The sequence below is a fragment of the Antennarius striatus genome, chromosome 8 (assembly GCF_040054535.1).
Source record: "Antennarius striatus isolate MH-2024 chromosome 8, ASM4005453v1, whole genome shotgun sequence".
Lineage (NCBI taxonomy): Eukaryota > Metazoa > Chordata > Actinopteri > Lophiiformes > Antennariidae > Antennarius > Antennarius striatus.
In genome coordinates, this window is record NC_090783.1 from 20,900,917 (window position 1) to 20,918,422 (window position 17,506).

Here is a 17,506-nt window from a genome sequence, read left to right on the forward strand (position 1 = left end):
AGATGACACAACTACACTTTACGCATGGCAATTATATTTTAAGCCTTGAAATGTGCAAACAAAACATGTTGTTTGTTTCTGTGGCACAGAAGTTGAATTGTTACACTGCTAACTGCTGGCCTGGCATACACACTGCGGGGTTTTCAACCATTTATGCATGTCCAAGTACAGAGAAGGTCAGAAGGAGCTACGTTGTGTCTTTGTAGATCTAGAGAAAGCCTATGACAGGGTATCCAGAGAGGAACTTTGGTACTGCCTGAGAAAGTCTGGAGTGGCAAAGAACTTTGTACAGGACACGTACATGTACACGTACATGTACATGTATGAGGGCAGTAGAACAGTGGTGAGGTGTGCTGCAGGTGTAACAGAGGAGTTCAAGGTAGAGGTGGGACTGATCAGGGATCAGTTCCAAGGTCCTTTCCTGTTTGCAGTGGTGATGGATAGGCTGACAGGTGAGGTTGGACTGGAATCCCCATAGACCATGATTTGCAGATGACATTGTGATCTGCAGTGAAAGCAGGGAGCAAGTGGAGAGGAGAGGAATGAAGATTAGCAAAAGTAAAACAGAATATTTGTGCATAAATGAATTTGTGGAGAAGGAAGAGTAAAGCTATAGGGGGAAGAAATAGTGAAGCTGGTGAACGGTCAGCGGTGAGTGTGGTTAGGGGGTGAAGAACCGGATCCATGCAGGATGGAACCAGTCTTCTGTCACGTAAGACTGGTGTCTTGTGGGATAGAAAAGTCTCTGCTAGAGTGGAAGATCACAAGACAGTTGTGAAATACCGCTGGAAAGAAGACAGGAAGCTGAGCTGGAGGAGGAGGAAATGAAGATGTTGAGCTTCTCTCTAAAGTGACCATAGTGGATAGGATCAGAAAGGAGTTCATCAGAGGAACAGCCGAGGTGAGATGTTTTGGAGAGAAACTGCGAGAGAGCAGACTTCGATGGTTTGGACACGTCCAAGGTGTTGCGGATGGAGCTACCAAGCAAGAGGGCAAGAGGAAGGTGGATGGATGTAGTGAGGCAAGAAATGAGGGCAGCTAACAGGCTGTGGCGACAGGCCAAGATGAAAAGACAAAGATATGCTCAAGGATCTTTTTTACAGCATTGTCGCATGAGAGTAGAACTTCTTTAAATGTAAAGATGTAAAGGAAAATATTTTAGAAAGACTGCTGTCATGTAATCATGTAAACGTTGACTAAATGACTCCCATTCAGTCTAAAAGGATCAGGTTCCTCTGTGTTACTATCTTTAGGTAAAGATGTGAGTACATCTCCCCAACTGGTCATTTGAAAATTTTAAATATTTGCCAGCTTGTTCACAGAATACAGTATGATCCATATACAGTGAGGGAGAGCAAAAAAATGGGTAGGAGTAGGGAGTATAGGAGGCGAAGGAAGTGGGGAGGGAGGCGAGCTCTGCAACACTCTGCACTAACTCCACTGCCAGTAGTTATCCCTTGGCTTGAAATGCGAAAACCAAAGATTGATCTTTACTTTCTGTTTGTTTCAACGGAGGCACTGACTGACTGTCAATATTTATTACAGACTCATTATAACCTTCTGGTGAGAAGTAGTCAGACATCAATCCCCTCGGCATCAGAGTTCAGACTGCGGAATCTCAGTTTGGTTAAAGATGTGTTGGCTCATAGAAAGTATGAAATGAAAAGATACGATCTGACTGACACAACCACAAATTTCTCTTTTGGACTGGTTGCTAATGGTGTCATGTCTTGATGTACAGGTCAGCAAGCAGAGCTGTATCGATACAATTTCAATTTATATTCTCACATTAAGAATGTGTCTTTTCACAGTGACTCCGCAGTCTCTGTGACAGATGAAGGTAAGAAATAAAAATGATTAAAGAAGCGACAAGGAAAAGAAGAATTTTGCTCACACAGTCTGGTAGCATACGACTGCATAATTATTGTGATGTTTATGAAAAACATTCTTCTGAACCCAAGTAGGGCCAATTATACAAGTAACAAATCTGTTGACCTGATGTTTCATGATGGTTAGACTGAGGTGAGTCAGAGTAATCCACGCAGCCCCCACTGACTCTGATCAGTCAAAGTCGATCAGGTTGAATTCTCAAGGACTCTTAGAATGGGAATGGAGATATTGGTCTTCCAGCAATGTTACAGCGCATTGCCAAAGTCTACACAACAACTAACAATGCCTAGTAATGTACCATGGTCAGGATAAAGCGTCATTGGCCTCTGACTCTGCAGCCTTCATATAGATGTGATATTTCCAAAAGTAATTGCCTACCACATGACGATAGTTATCCATAGTTTACTTAAATGAGTTGTTATTCTGGTCAGAAATTTCTTATCTCCCGAACATAATTATAAAACCATTTCTTAATACATTCCCCATGGTCATAGTTGTGTGTATGTTGGATCAATAAATTTTATTAAGAGTATTACAATATTACTTGATGATAGATCCATCTGCAGCAATCTGACAACTATAATGTTAGCTCAACGCTCTGGCTTTGTGTGAACTGGAAATGTTTGCACTTCTCTTTGTGTAATTGCTTCTCTTTTGCTCACACAGAAAAAAGACACACCCAAAGCTGCATCACATTTGCACAGATACATGCTAATTACTGACAGTCGTATGATGAACTCAGCCTGACTGACAGCAATAACTCAGCAGACAGTTCCTTTATTCTGTCCCACCAAGATCTTGGACAGATTGCAATTTTTGCAGCCAACCACAAGTTAATGTGTGGCTACTTTCTGGTGATGAAGCATGACCTTTTATGTCCTTTTTGACTTTTTTTTTGCAATGAATTGAGATGTTTAAAAATGATGATAGAGTTCAAAATATCTGACAGGTCTTACTAGTAATACACGCATGTGTGCGCGCCAGTATGTGTATAAATGTTCTTTAGATGTTTCTGCTGCCTCAACCATTAATGTTGAGATCAGGCTGCAGAAAACAGGATCAGCCAGATATAGACCCAACCCAACAGATGCGGGGAGTTTGGAATGAAAAAGAGCTTTGGGTGCAACAATAACTCATTTTATCCCATAAAACAACTGACATAGCATCTGGATTGTCTCAGTGTATCAAAAAAGGGAAGAAAAAAAGATAGTATGTCAAATTTGTTTGGTCTTGTCTCCTAGTTTGACTACTTCTATGAGGCCTTTACACAAATGCAAGCTAAAGTGAATTCAACAACAACAAGGCAATCAGAGACTGCAACATCCCACGAAGGGTAGGTCGGGGACAGGGTACCCTGAAAGTAGTACCTGACAAGTGCATAGCTTTGACCTTTCAGGGTAGGTCAAAGCTATACACTAGCTTTGACCATAGATCAAAGCTACGGACGGACGAATGAACGAACTGACAAACAAACTGACGAACACACAAACACGGACAATTACAATACATCACCGCTTTGAAGCAGGATGTGAAAACACAAGGGATATGGGGGAGTTAAACCTAAGCACTGTTTGGTAAGCCTGGTTCAGCAGACAGGATCCTGTAGACACACACCCTTTTAACAGTTGTATGTTTAAGGTTTGACTTTCTTTTCATATTGTTTTCAGTGAGAAAATGTAGTCGCTGAGTTGTTCAGACAAAGCCTCAAAGTCACACAAATGAGGCACAGTTGAAACTGTGTTAATTATTCCTGGAGGAACTCTTTATTATATAAAAACATGCTTATTCAAGCTTTTGACATTTTAATATAATAATGACTTCAGGTTGCTCATGCTCAAATTCTTTGTCTGTTTTTCAACAAACGATGGCCAATAAAACTGATTCTGATTCTCATGTACTTCCATAGCTTGAAGTCCCAGACCATGTTAGCTTTCTGTACTGTAATAGGGCAGGACCCTTAAGAATGTGTGGGGGAGGCTGCAGGATGAGTTCTGATCAGAGGAATTTGGGTGCAGTTAAGCTGAACCGTTGTCCCGTGCAGACCTGGGGAAGTGGGGGAAGTGTATATTTATTTTTTGATTCATGAAATGACAGTAACTGTGCTAAGACTCTGTCGCCAGATGTGTGAGCAAAAATAAAAAAAGAAGATGAGCGATGAGAGAATTAGGCAAAAGTGCTAGTGGGCAGATTTTTGCTGAGATGATAATAAAATCTTCTGGTATAATTCTATAAAAGTAGTCGACATCAAAACTAGTGCATGTTGTCATATTGAATGTTAGGAATATGTTAATTTTACACCTCCCCACTGCCTGAAGTAACCAATTTGGTAAGCTGAATGAATGAAAACAGCTAAGTATAACAAGAAAACAAAGAAAGAAAAAATATCATTGTCAAAATAGAGCGTATGTCTCGATGCAGATATAAAATATGCCCAAATAACGACATGGACGTCATAATAAAGCTCCTTGCCAAGCTGTCTCAGCCTGCCTGTCAAACTGTGTCTCCCATCACTGTAATGTTAATACAAAACAGCTTTTAATTCAACAATTTAAAAGGTATACTCAACAGATGCAGGCAATTTATTCATGTCTACAATTGCATAGGTCGCAGTCAAAAAAAAGAAGAAGCAGATGCTGATATTTCACAGACCTGTCAGTTCCACATATGTTGTGCAGATCAATTCTTGCATATAACACCAAAGGGTATAAAGGGGAATAAAGCAATGTGTGCATGTGCATATGCACACACACACACACACACACACACGCATGCACACACGCACACGCACACGCACACGCACACAGAGTTTCGCTTTCCTCTGAAAACCAACTATAAAAGAATCTTGTCCACATGATTGATGGTTTTGCCAACATGAAGACAAAAACACAGTAATTCATGTTTCCCAAGTGGCTTGAATAACTTCCATTGACAATTTCCATAGAAGCAGAAAATTTCTTTTCTGTAATGGAAGTCAGTTTTGGGGGGAAAGATGGGTTTTCCCTTTTTGTATCCTCAGAGCCAAGCTTGGCACAGATGTCCTCTGAACTGGAGGATGTTGGCTTGGCCCAGGCATTGGGACTTCAAGTGAGTCACACCAAGTATAAAGAAAATATTAGAGGATGCCACAAGGATGTGTCATGCCCCTGATTGACTGAAAATATTCATTTCATCCCTGTGTTCAGTAAAGGAACTTACCTCCACTGCTGTTTTTATTTTAAACCAGCACTACACTGGAGAAAAATCCTACAACAGCTCACATCAGCCCTCTGAGCACACATTATTTTGGAGAGGTGAGTATTATGGCCACCTTTCTGGTGAGACTGAGCACATAAAACGCTCACCACGGCAGGTATGGTTTGGTTGTTTTTGGCAGAGCAACTGCTCCTTTGGCAAACAATCTGTGCAAAAACAAATACCTGCTTTTCCTCCAATCTATACTGGTAAACACACACACGCACACATATTTCAGTTGCTACTCCTAACAATGGCAATACTTTTCCTCAGCGTCAAACAAGAATCTGTTAAACTGCCTTATGGAGCTCATCTTTCTCAACCCTGGGCACAGAAGCACTGAGCAAGGTCAAATCTTTGACAAATCTTGCACTGCAAAGAGAAAGTGCACATGAGGTCTGCCAACATGCATCATTGACCCTGAATAGCCAGAAAACAACTGGAAACTGATGTTCCCCTGTCTAGGGCTGGCAAGGGAGAGAAAGGAAGATAAGAGGGATGACTTTTCAAAATATTTAGGCTGAACTCAAGCTCAGGCGGTGTATCACATCTCAACAGGGAGGGCTGCCTTCTCCTCATATTCTAACAAATAATATCACATAGTACATTAACATTGTATGCGATCACACTTTCTTTATGTAACAGCAAACATAATTATAGACACTAATAGTGGACAGCCCAGCTGCTCACTGAATGTATGCAGGCATAAAAAGGTTCACTGGTCATAAAAAGGCACACACAGTAAAGAGATCGCAAGTCAGTATATCTGGTTTTGCTCATTTGTATGGGAGTGCGACTGGGTGCATATTTGTGTGTACACAGCACTCAGTCTAAAAAAATGTCATTTCAATATGCATGTGATGGATAGAGACAAACCTTCTACACCAAGAGCTGAATTCTGGGAGTTGTGCGGTGTTTGTTTTGACCATTAGGTCTCCCTACCACCTGAACTCACTGCAATGTGCAATACACTCTTGCTGTGTTAGTCGTTTACAGCTGTGGCATACTGCTGTCAAACCTTTTCATAAGGATCAGCAGTGATGTGTGTCCTCCACAGTTTTTCTGCTAATGCTAGAATCTGCAAATTCATCCCTCACATCAAATAGATACACATAGGACCACAGCTGAGTTGTACCAGCGGCAGCGACAAGCTAGGTTTGAGTTAGTTTGATTAGAAGATGAACCTGAACCTTGATGTAAAAACATCTGTAGTCCCATCCAATCAAAAGTAACTACACAGAGCCAAAGAAGCATCATCAGCTTCAGCATGAATAAATAACAAACACACTTTGATGGTTCAAAATCACAGGGTTTATATAAATATATATACAAATCACATATTTTAAACTGGAGCTAGAAAAAAAATCCAAGAAATTAACCAACACTATCTGCAAAAAAACTACATCAAGACACTGAAATGTGGCGCTGATTCTTTACTTAACAAATCAGCGGTCCTTATTCATACAACCGCAAAAATGACTAACCTATTTATAAGTAAAAAATATTCGTGCAATCCTGTCTACAGGCAACCAAAATGTCTTCATCACTTTTATTTCACCAAACAAATCCCAATTTGAAGTATGAGCGTAATGACTTCAGTTGGCTTTCAATTATTTGTGTTCTTCCTCAAAACATTTCAATCATTTTTAAATAAATGTCAAGAAACCTGAGTATAATATGATAATTTATTTAACCTACAAGGATAACTGTCGAGTCCACCTTAATTCAAGAAGATAAAACAGTTGCTGTATTGCAGAATGTTTCATCATTCATTTATTTCCATGCTTACTGTCTATTAATGCAGTTTTAAACTAACCTGGCCTTGTATTATTTTATTTTAATGAAGAGTCACTTTCACGATTTGTTCATTTTTCGAGTTCATTTTTTCCAGTGTGCAATGATTGTGTGTTGGACTCTGAGCACTAACAAGGGTGACCTACACTCACTGCTGTGCGTTCCAGTGTAGACAGATGGAGAGCTGGAGCTGCAGCTCTGATGACATTCAGGCTTTCACTAAGAACCATGTGTACATACATACTGAAAAAAATTCCACAATTCATATGATTGTACAGTATTTTGTCAAGCATCTGGGCCACATTCAATCTAAATGACTCATCTATTAAGAAGCTATCTTTACCCTTGGACAACATATTCGTTGTAAATATTTAGGTGGAGCTGATTTCTCCATAAGAACAAACCCATACAACCAAATTTAACGCTCCACACAGTAAACATTTAACTTGACTTTATAAGTAGGCCAAGTGTGAAGTTCAGACGAGCCGGTGGAACCAGCTCCAAAAGATCCACACAGGCAGCTCAAACAGCATAACATTTATTTGGCTTAAGGTATTACCAGGACAGGGAAATCATCATCACAGATATGTAATAGCTGATTATTCTCCTCTCTGTTTACTCTATTCATACCAAAGTCATGTCTCACAGGCTGATTGGCTAAAAGCAGGTCAGGGAGGGGGTTCATTCTCATTTTTTATGAGGGGTGCTGAAGGGATCCACACACAGAAAGGCTGCTTTTTTTTTTTTTTTGCCTTCTCGTATGTTTGCGATGTTGCCTGTGGATTTGAAAGGTTCTTACAATGTTGGAGCGCTGACAGCACACACCCTCGTGGTGTGGTGTTGTAGGGCGATCTGGGACTGTGCCTGCACTGTTAAGAACAGAGGCCTTGAAACTAGTCTATGGGTGTGCTCCTTTCACCTGTTGAGTCATGCCACCATGGTGTACTCATCACTGCTGCATTGCTGCATCAAAAACCTGCACAGGACATACAGTAGTGTATACACATGTTGCGAGTGGATGAATGATTTCACCACAACAGAAACTTTTCTGCTGACTCCTTCCCATTCCACCACTGAACTATGACATAGGACAGACAGGTCCTGAAGATACGAACATACAAACATTCATAGACACAAACAATCCCACACCACCATGTCCAACTACAGTAGCTCCCCTTTCACGCCGTGCAACATAACATTAACACTCTATAGATCCAGATTTCACATGCCAAAATAACTCAGCGAATTTAAAACTAAGCGAGCAGTTTGCTCTGATGTCACATTTCTTGTGGCTTTTCTGTCAACGCATCATTCAGCAGAGGTAGAGATGTAAAAGTTACATTATGGTACTACAGTTTTTTATTTGCATTTATGTGCTGTTTTTTATGTCCTCTGGTAGGTTTTGGGGAATAGTACTTTTTGTACTTTTCTAATGGCGTTTAAATAACCTGAAATGGTGATTATAGATTAAAATTTAATAAAAAACATCTGAGGAATCAACAATTCAGCTTACAAACGGCCTCTTGGAGCCAATCGTGTTCGTAGGTTTAGGATTACAAGTACAGGTCTAATTTGGTGCCACCCAAGTTCAGGGACATCTCGATAAAGAGAATCAGCGGCACACGTCCTGCCTGCAGTATTTCTCCCCGTTACTAGTCCATCTTATCTTCACTCAGTACAACTTTTTCATTCACTGACTTGCTGTGGCGCCACTTTAATCACTGAAAAGACGGATTTAGCGACCATGAAAGAGCAGTTTGGTAAGCTGAATGAAGAAAAGGACCTACCACACTTCAAATATCACTTTGTTCACTAGATATATAAATATATTCATTATAGTCTTTGAATCTGTGTTTTCATGTTTTACTTCCTTTGATTACACATGTTGCCTAATTTGCAGAAACAGCAAACAGACCTTCAGTGTACAGTACATCTCACTCTCAATTAAAACCAGGGCCAGACCAATCTGGATCACCACATTCAGGTGCTTCCATAAAACTAAAGCAGTTACTCAACTTTACCAAGACAAACTCCGGCTCCATAGTCTCACATATTTTAATGCACCCCCCAAAATGACTACTTCGATCAGAAAGTGTTATTATCAGGAGGGCTGTTGTAGTCCCTGCTGAAATTCACATAACTCTCTGACAAAATGATGCAGTATTTTCAACACGCACTAATCAATTGCCCTGAAGCAGCATAAGCCATGTGACCAAAAGCATAGAAATTTCATTCACATGAAAGATCTCTTCGTCTCAGGCTGAACCCCCCACTCACCAAAACTTCTCACTGTTTTCTACTGGAAAAAACTAGACTGACTGTTGTTCAGCTGGTTCCCGAGGGAGTGATGGCTGCGTATGGTTGAGGGGAAGCACACTGTCGGTCCTGTGATAGCTCTATGAGATTCCACAAGCCATGATGAGTAATTTCTGCTTCCCTCTTCCATCACCATGTGGTTCGAAACCCTGAGTCATCGTCCACACTTTCCCTCACTGCCCTAGTCTGTCTGTCTGTCTGTCTCTGTCTGTCCATACGCATGAAGAGGATTCTTTCCTCCTTCGGCGGCAGCTGTCCCACAGGGAACCTCAACAGAATAGCCTTCCTCCGATGAGTCACTCACCAACATCGAGAGCTCCACTCTACACCATCCGCTCTCCAGCCACAGCACCCCACTTCACCACACCCAGGCCTGGATCCCAGACCTCCAAGGGCTGCTTGCCTCACGTCTCTCCCTTTTTGTCAATCTTTATCACTGCAATTCTTCTTGAGTTGTATTTTTTTTTCTTCTTCTTCCACAGCCTACTGGACATTTTCTTTATCCTGTGTTATGTCTGCTGCCATATCAACATGTCTTGTTTACCTCCCCCCAACCCCACCCCACCCACCTGCCTACATCTCTATCAGCCTGAACTGTGTCTTAATACTCACTGAGTTGCTTTAATCTGCTTTGCTGTTTGCCAACCTGTCATACTTCTACCTGCCTTTTGCCTGTTTTTCATTTTGTCCCTCGGCACTTCCAAAGTCAAAATACTGAAGGACACAGGGAAATGGCTTCCCTGTCTGCATTTTAAACTACGAAGACTTGGCCAGAAATATAATGATGGTGTAATTCAAAAGTCTGCCAGAAGGAAGGAAACATCGCTATCGGTACTCCCTGAAAAGAAATGTTACCACATCCATTATTGTGCTAATCTCTTTGTAAGGTTACTGTTTGTTATACTGCTGGATTTCAGCAGTTCCCTTTGAGACTGGATCTTTCATTCATACATTTTGCGAATCAGACTGCGCTGTGACTTCTACAGTTTGTTTAATTGAGATTAAAGCCCAAACTGTAACCCAAGCAAACAACACACACAATACATACAGTATATCTGCACATGACTCTGTAGTGCAACAGGTTAAATCCTGCACGGCGCACGTAGATCCTCTACACGTTGTAACAGGAGATTTGTTGACCATTGCAAGAGCAATAAGGATTTTTAGGGGCATTATGACTGAGTTAATAAAACACAGCTGCCCCTAAAAGTCCCTCACTTTTCTTGCTGCCTTTTCTTTCTCCCTCCCTCCCTCCTTCCCTCCTTCCCTCTACAATCATGTCTGACTTCAAACTTTTCAAATCAAACAATGAGATTTTTCTAGCCGCCTGAACACATTTAGATGCACACCCTTGGTATCTGTTCAGTCACAGCCAAAGATGTACAACAAACTCGAGTGACAACAGCATCTGATGTTGGACCTTTTTTGACCTGGGTCACATATTTTAAGAAATGAAAGCACATTTTTCCCTTATTTATCAACTATTTCCATATAAATAAACAGCAGACATTTATTGGATTTGCAGTTACATTTTTACAGGGGACTGAGTTCAGAGCACAACTTCCAAGAAGGACCGTTCAATGTATTCATTAATTCAGCTGTCACAAAAAAAGGTAAAGACTATCTGAAGAATTTTACCTCAGATGTTTTCTGCATGATGCTCACAATAACATCCACAGATAACTATGATAAATTTGAGAAATATGTGAACCTCAGTGACCGAGAGCAGAAAACAAGAAAATGAAAAATGTGGGGAAAGTCTATTTAAAGTAAGTCTCGCAAGCTTGCTGAAGATTGGTGTGAGAGGAGAATATGAAACAGCCGTGGTGGAAAATAAAAAGATGTAAGCAACACTGTACAGCAAGTGGTGAGATGAGTCCATATGGGCCTTTTAAACAATGTGAACTGCCACTGAGAGAGCCTTGGCAGTCAGTAGCAGCCAGCACTGTTTAATATCACAACTTTAATCAGCACACTTGGTGTCTATCCCAGCGCTCCCCGTAGCCATGCTGCTTATTCAAACCAGGCTCATTCCACCGAGCCTCCCTTACTAGGCCCTCAGCTTTCATACCCACGCTGGCCCGTACTCTCCTGAAACATATATGGAGAGCTTTCGGCTGTTTCTGCTCTCTGTTGTGTGTCATTGGACTTCAGTGGGCTAAGTTGGAAAGAATCGGTGTTGTTAACTGAGCGCATCTAAACCAATCTGAACGGCGCTGGAAACATTTTCATGTATCAACTATATTGGATTCTAAATATTATTTAACAACTATTTTCCATGTTAGCAGCCTGATATCACCTAAAGTCAAAAAAACGTAATTAATGCCAACTTAATAGAGACGTAACAAATAACAACAGGCTAGGAAAAACAGATGGCCTTCCACTGATGCGTTATACATTGGCATACATATAAGTCATGATAGAATCGTGTTAAATAACATGTTCAGCGAGGTAATTTTCCAACTCCCTGCCTGTCGTGCCATCGAGGGAGTCTCTTTCATTTACTTGACTGTTTTGAGGTGTGTTTTAATAATCAACCAGCTCTTATGTTTTTAAAATAAAATTCTCGGGCCTCAGCGAATGTCTTACCTATGTGTCACTTACAGCATAGAGATGACACCACGGGCCTCAGCTCTATTAATTACATAAAGCATCTAGTGTCAGTATGCTAAATTCATTAGCAAGGTATGTATGGCACGTTAGGGTCAGGACGGATATAGAAACTGGCCTCTAAAACAGCTTCTTTGCTACTTGACACACTTATTCAACATAACAGAATATGGGCACTTTGGCCACTTTTATTCCTTTCAACATGTTTAAATCACATTTGAACTGTAAGCTTTGACAGAATTTTTATATTTTTAATTAAATTGGCCATACTATCTTTCTAATTTAGTTATTTCTCATGTGCATCCATTTAGGAGAGATTAATCCAAGAAGTTAACTGAATTTCCCTTTCACTTTGTTACATATTTTCAATTTGAACTATTTTTGTTGTTGTATTGTATTAAAACAAAGTTTAAAACTCAGATATATCTTTTGAGACTTTCCAAAACCCGAAACGAGGCCAGTTAAGAAATACGGAGAGAAATATTTCCCCAGAGAAATGAGAAATTTGTTCATCACTGCGTGCATCAGACAGAAAACAACCTCTGCTCCGGTTGGTCTGTGTCACTATTGAGACCAGTGCTTCTCTGTTGAGTGCAAGATTCAATAATAAAATGTTTTAATCGATTTTTGAGGGATGACATTCACTGTTTGACCCCTCTGAGCTATAAATACTTATTTTCTCACATTTCCCTTGATTAAGTAGATGCAGCTGTTCGCAAATACAATCCTCTTCTGCACTTCTATACCTGCAGTCCTTTTGAAGACTTTAATATTTAATAACACTGTAATTTCCCCTGCAAATCATTTGACCTTTAATTAAACATCAACACTACTAAATGGAGCATTTAGACTCCGCCGACAATTTATCTCCCTCACCATTACGCGCATACCGCGCGTAATGGGCCCTATTTGTTGTCCGCAACTCATCACATTTGTTCTTCAGTACTTTTCTTTAAAAAAACGAATACAACTTGCTGTATTTTCTACAACTCGATGATTTCGTGCGCCAAAAACTGGGACTTTGTAGGCCAGTTGAATGAACTGAGGACTCACCTTGCCCGCAAAGACCCAGACTCTGACACACACCATCAACAGCAACCCCATCGCTGAGGAGTCTGCGTGGGGGGGGGGGGGGGGCGATGAAGTTGTCTTTTAAAACCTCTAGATTTCACCTCACCAGGTAACCCCCCCCCCTCACCCACCCACCCCTCAACGGAGGAAGATTTTCACGTACGGATACGTACCCGAGGATCAGCTGCCTGCGCACGTCCGGAGAAGTGTGTGATGCTGCCCGGTGGGTGTTACCTGCGCACCGGGGCAGGTGTCAGCATCCCGCGCTCATGTGGGGACTTCACGTGTTTGCCGGGGGTGTCTGGTTGTCTTGGAGAAGGATCGAGTGTGCGACCACCGCCGCCCCAGTCATGTATGATCACTTGCTGTTCCACGCATCCCACATTTACCAAGATTATCCTTTTGAGGGGGTGGGGGGAGCGAATTGTCTGTTGGAAGAAATCGGACATCCCCCCCCCCCCCCTCCTTCCCTCCCTTCCACCCCACCTCCCCCGGCCTATCTTTTACCCTCTGTCCAAGGAGAAGAAAAAAAAAACATGCAGACGCAACAGTGTCGTTCCTTGTGCCAGCCCCCCCACCCCCCCCCATGCCCGCCCTTCCACCCATCCAAAAAAGCTTCTGCGTTTCCAATAGAGAGATCCAAGGATAGCCGAAGCGCAACCGGCCAGTCACCAGTTATCCATTATGGGAAAAGAGAAACCGACTGAAGACTGGAAGAGAAACGCGCCTGGTGTTGTTACTGCCACACTGCAGCTTCTATTTTATGGCCAGGGTATTCCCAAACAGCTGGAACGAGCTCATAAAGGCTGTGGTGTTGAGCCCTCCCCAAAATGGACCGGTGCTAAGTGGTAACCTGGTTATTTTCAGCGCGTCACTGATTCATCTCCAGTTAAAGGTTTCCGTGAGGGGGTCAGATGTCTGTCCCGGTATCTCCAATTATTCTGAAAGAGGACTTAAATAATCTACATCTGTGTATTTTTTTAAAAAAAAATAAAAAAAATGTCCGAGCATGTGGTTTGCCTTTAAACCGCGCACATTCCTGCGGTGTGTTGGCTCCGTCCACGTCCGTAAGATGCGCTCCCGGGTCGAGTTCAGCCGCGTCCCCCCGGTTCGTCTCGACTCGTCTCGTCTCGTCTCGTCTGCGTCTCTCTCAAGGTGTTCCCCGCTTTTATCGATGCTGTTTGGGAGGTTACATGCACCCCAGGTTCATCACACCTCTCCTCTCATGTTACCTCCCCTGATCAGCAACATGTTAGCGCGCTGCGACCCCTGTCGGCCGCGGCGCGCAGTGACGGTTCAGCACATGGATGTGTCAAACACAACCTTTATTGTTCCCTTCTGATCAAATCGAATGGGATCACGTGAAGCAGCGCATCGGGACTCGATTACATCGTGACAGCTGTTGTCCCTCGGGCACATTTATTCCAACGCCTCATGACAAAATGTAAGCCCTTGTAAATCATCAAGGTTTCACTCCAGACTTTTAAAGTTTTGATATCCAAAACTTTCGTTTCTATTCTATTAGATTCTTTTAGATAACAAGTACTTTGGAGAACATAATTATTGATATGGCATCTGTTATATTGCATTTTCCATTTTTAGTCCTTTTTTTTTAATAACATCTTTTAATATCATTTCAAATTTTAATAAGTGCCCTATTATAATCTTTTCTATTTTACATTTTGTTGTATTTATTCACGAAATTATGCTGCAGTTTTAGATGACTTAACATTAACCTGCATGCTTCATGTTGCAGTTCCACAATTATAATTGTAATTATAATTGTTTGTAATTATAATTGTTTGTATTAGATTAAATAAGTACTAAAACTGCCCCGGGGTGTGAATGACTTATTTCAAATTCTAAATTTGATCGTGTCAATTCTTTTCCTCACCACATATTTCTATCCGCTATGACATGTGCTGATTCTTGAACACGTGACGCTGACAGACGCGGTTGGGTTTTATTTTGAAGGGCGCGACCGGATGCGGGGTTTGTGATTCATTTGGGCTTAGAATAAAGTAGAAATGTCCGACTTCGCTCCAGACGGGATCAACCTGACTCTTGTTCAGCGACATGTTTCACCACTGAAGCGACAGCAGGACGGATGTTCAGGTGAGCTCAGACACACCGGTGTTTGTCCTCGGATCGGATTTTTTTAAGACCCAATTGAAGATCACGTGCGACGTCACGTGATGACGTCATGATGTATTGAACAAGGCAGTCTGTTGACTCTCAAAGCAAAGGGGCGGTCAGACTTGTAAAAAACCCAAAGGCACAAAAACTTAAATCAGAGGATTCTTGAAAGTAATATTGGACCTGTTACTAAAGCTGATCAATAAATCATAGACTAAGCTACTTGAATATTTACGATTGTACATCGCATTATTCATGCGTCACTACAAGTCCGTATTCAAAGTACGGTCAACAAAGTCTTTTAATTCAGTGTATTTCTATTATCGGCTAATTACATCCTGCTTCAAACAGTTGATGGAATTGTCAGTGTTCGTCCGTCCGTTAGTTAGTCCACCCAATATCTTTGCAACCGAGGAAACAAAAAGCGTATTACTCGGGCAGCAAAGGGGATGAAAATGAGATGATGAGCTTGACCTTGAGAAAGCAAGGTCAAGGTCACATTTCAACTTTTGTACACTCAGGAACTGGACAACATAGAAAGACGAGGGAGAAGGCGTGTGTGAGTAAGATCATTGATCAAAGTTAGTGCTTTGATCAATGGCAGTAGGTCAGAGCACTAGCTTTGATCTTTGACCTATGCAAGTAGGTCACGGTAAAATTTTCCATTCCCGGGTGTCGCTTTGTTTCATCCTTCTATCAACAACGGTTGTGAGGATATTAGGTGGAATGTCGGACGGACGAACGGACTAATGGGCAAACACAAACGCTGACAATCACAATACATCACCGCTTTGAGGCGGGATGTAAAAATAACTTAATAAATAAATCAATTAATAATTATATTATTATAATTAAAATATATTTCTCAGGTGTAAAAATTACATTGTTATATATTAATTAAAATATATTTCTCAGGTGGAACAACTTATTCATTATTTTCCATAATCAATGTGGGCTCCATCAGCAGTGATTACAGCAGTAATCCTCTTCCTGATGGACTGGTACAACCTCCAGATGTTATTGGATGGCATCCAACTCATACATGGCCTTAGACATGAAGGTGAAGCATAGTTTACTGACACAAATGTCAACATAGGTGCATTTGAATTTACTGGTGCAACTCACAAGTAACATGGACATTAAGATTTCTGAAATGGGTCGTTCAATTTTTAAGTTATATGAATGTATATATTAAATGGGATAATACAGATCCATTCCTTGGGCATTTAAGTTGAACTATACGCTGTTGAACACTATAGTCATACAGTTCTTCCTACTCACCCTGTGTCTTCACTCTCTGTAGTGCGGTGGGGTCATTAAGCAGTGGCTGGCCCCGAGCTGCAGACGGTCCTCCCAATGGTCTCTCCCAGCATGAAAGCCTTGGTGGATGCTCTATGGGCAGTGTGGAGCATCGGCGCATCAATTTATGACTATATCCACACCAGCGCCATGGAAGAGCGTATCCACGCCCTGGAGAATGTCATCACCATCCACCAGTGTGTGATTGGGCTGCTGTCTGCAGGGGTATTTGTACTCTTCACCTACATCATCCTGAAGAAGCTTTAAATGAGAAGGGTTGGCTGGAAGGGATGTGGGGGAGGCTGTCCGACCAGAAATGGACTTTGATGTCTACCCTTGTTGTACCCTTCATCAAAGCTGAAGGGCACAACCAACTGACACCTACCTCCTTATTGGAGGAGGTCAGAGATTACAGATTATATATACAGTATAAGTTTATATAATTTTTTTTTCCTGTTTTAAACCTTTTACAAAATTGCAATGCTTAAGGTGGTGAGCGTTGCACACAGATTTTATGTGCCAGTCATCAAAGGCCTTAAGAAACCATTTTGATTAAATGTGAAATAGTCATTCATTTAATCATTTACTACTCCCCCACCCTCAAAAATAGCAAAGAAATGAGAGGATCATGAGACTCCCAGTTTAACAGCCTCAAGCTGTTGAATAAATTGACAAATTTTAACTATTTGGTAGATGGAAATACCCAAAGTTTGCACAGACACTCTCTTGTAACAGGAGTGAACAGTAAAAAGCAGCTTAATAAATAAGCAAACGGAACATAAAACTCACAAACACACACCTTTGCATGTGTTTTCGTTTGTTTAGTCTATGGACTTTGTCTCAACAACGCATTTCACTCATTTTGAAAAGGGATAATTGAATAAATCTCCAACGCCACAGTAATTTCTGTTTAAAACAGAATTTCATCATGTTACTCATTTCCTCTTAGACTGATATTAGCAGAAAGCTCATAACTCAGAAACTAGTGACTTGCAAACATTACTAGAGTCAAGTTAATATTGTGATTTCTACTAACATTTTATCATATTCCCCCAAACTGACTCCATTCTTCTCTTACGAATAGGTCTGTTATTACTGAGTGTGAATAATAATAAAATCCCTACTTTTTTTAAGGTCAAAATATGTGTTATTTATACTA

At 41.2% G+C, this 17,506-nt stretch overlaps 1 long non-coding RNA gene across 1 annotated transcript in view; it reads right to left on the reverse strand.

The window, feature by feature from the left end:
• The window catches only part of LOC137600319 (uncharacterized), a 13,825-nt gene extending 445 nt beyond the window's left edge, over window positions 1-13,380 (reverse strand). Inside the window, exons 1-2 of the long non-coding RNA XR_011036928.1 lie at window positions 13,086-13,380; window positions 1-505 (exon numbers count right to left, since the gene is read on the reverse strand). The exon at window positions 1-505 is cut by the window's left edge and continues 445 nt beyond it. This is a non-coding gene — a long non-coding RNA (uncharacterized lncRNA). The remainder of the gene's footprint in view (window positions 506-13,085) is intronic.
• Between the last annotated feature and the right edge of the window lie 4,126 nt (window positions 13,381-17,506).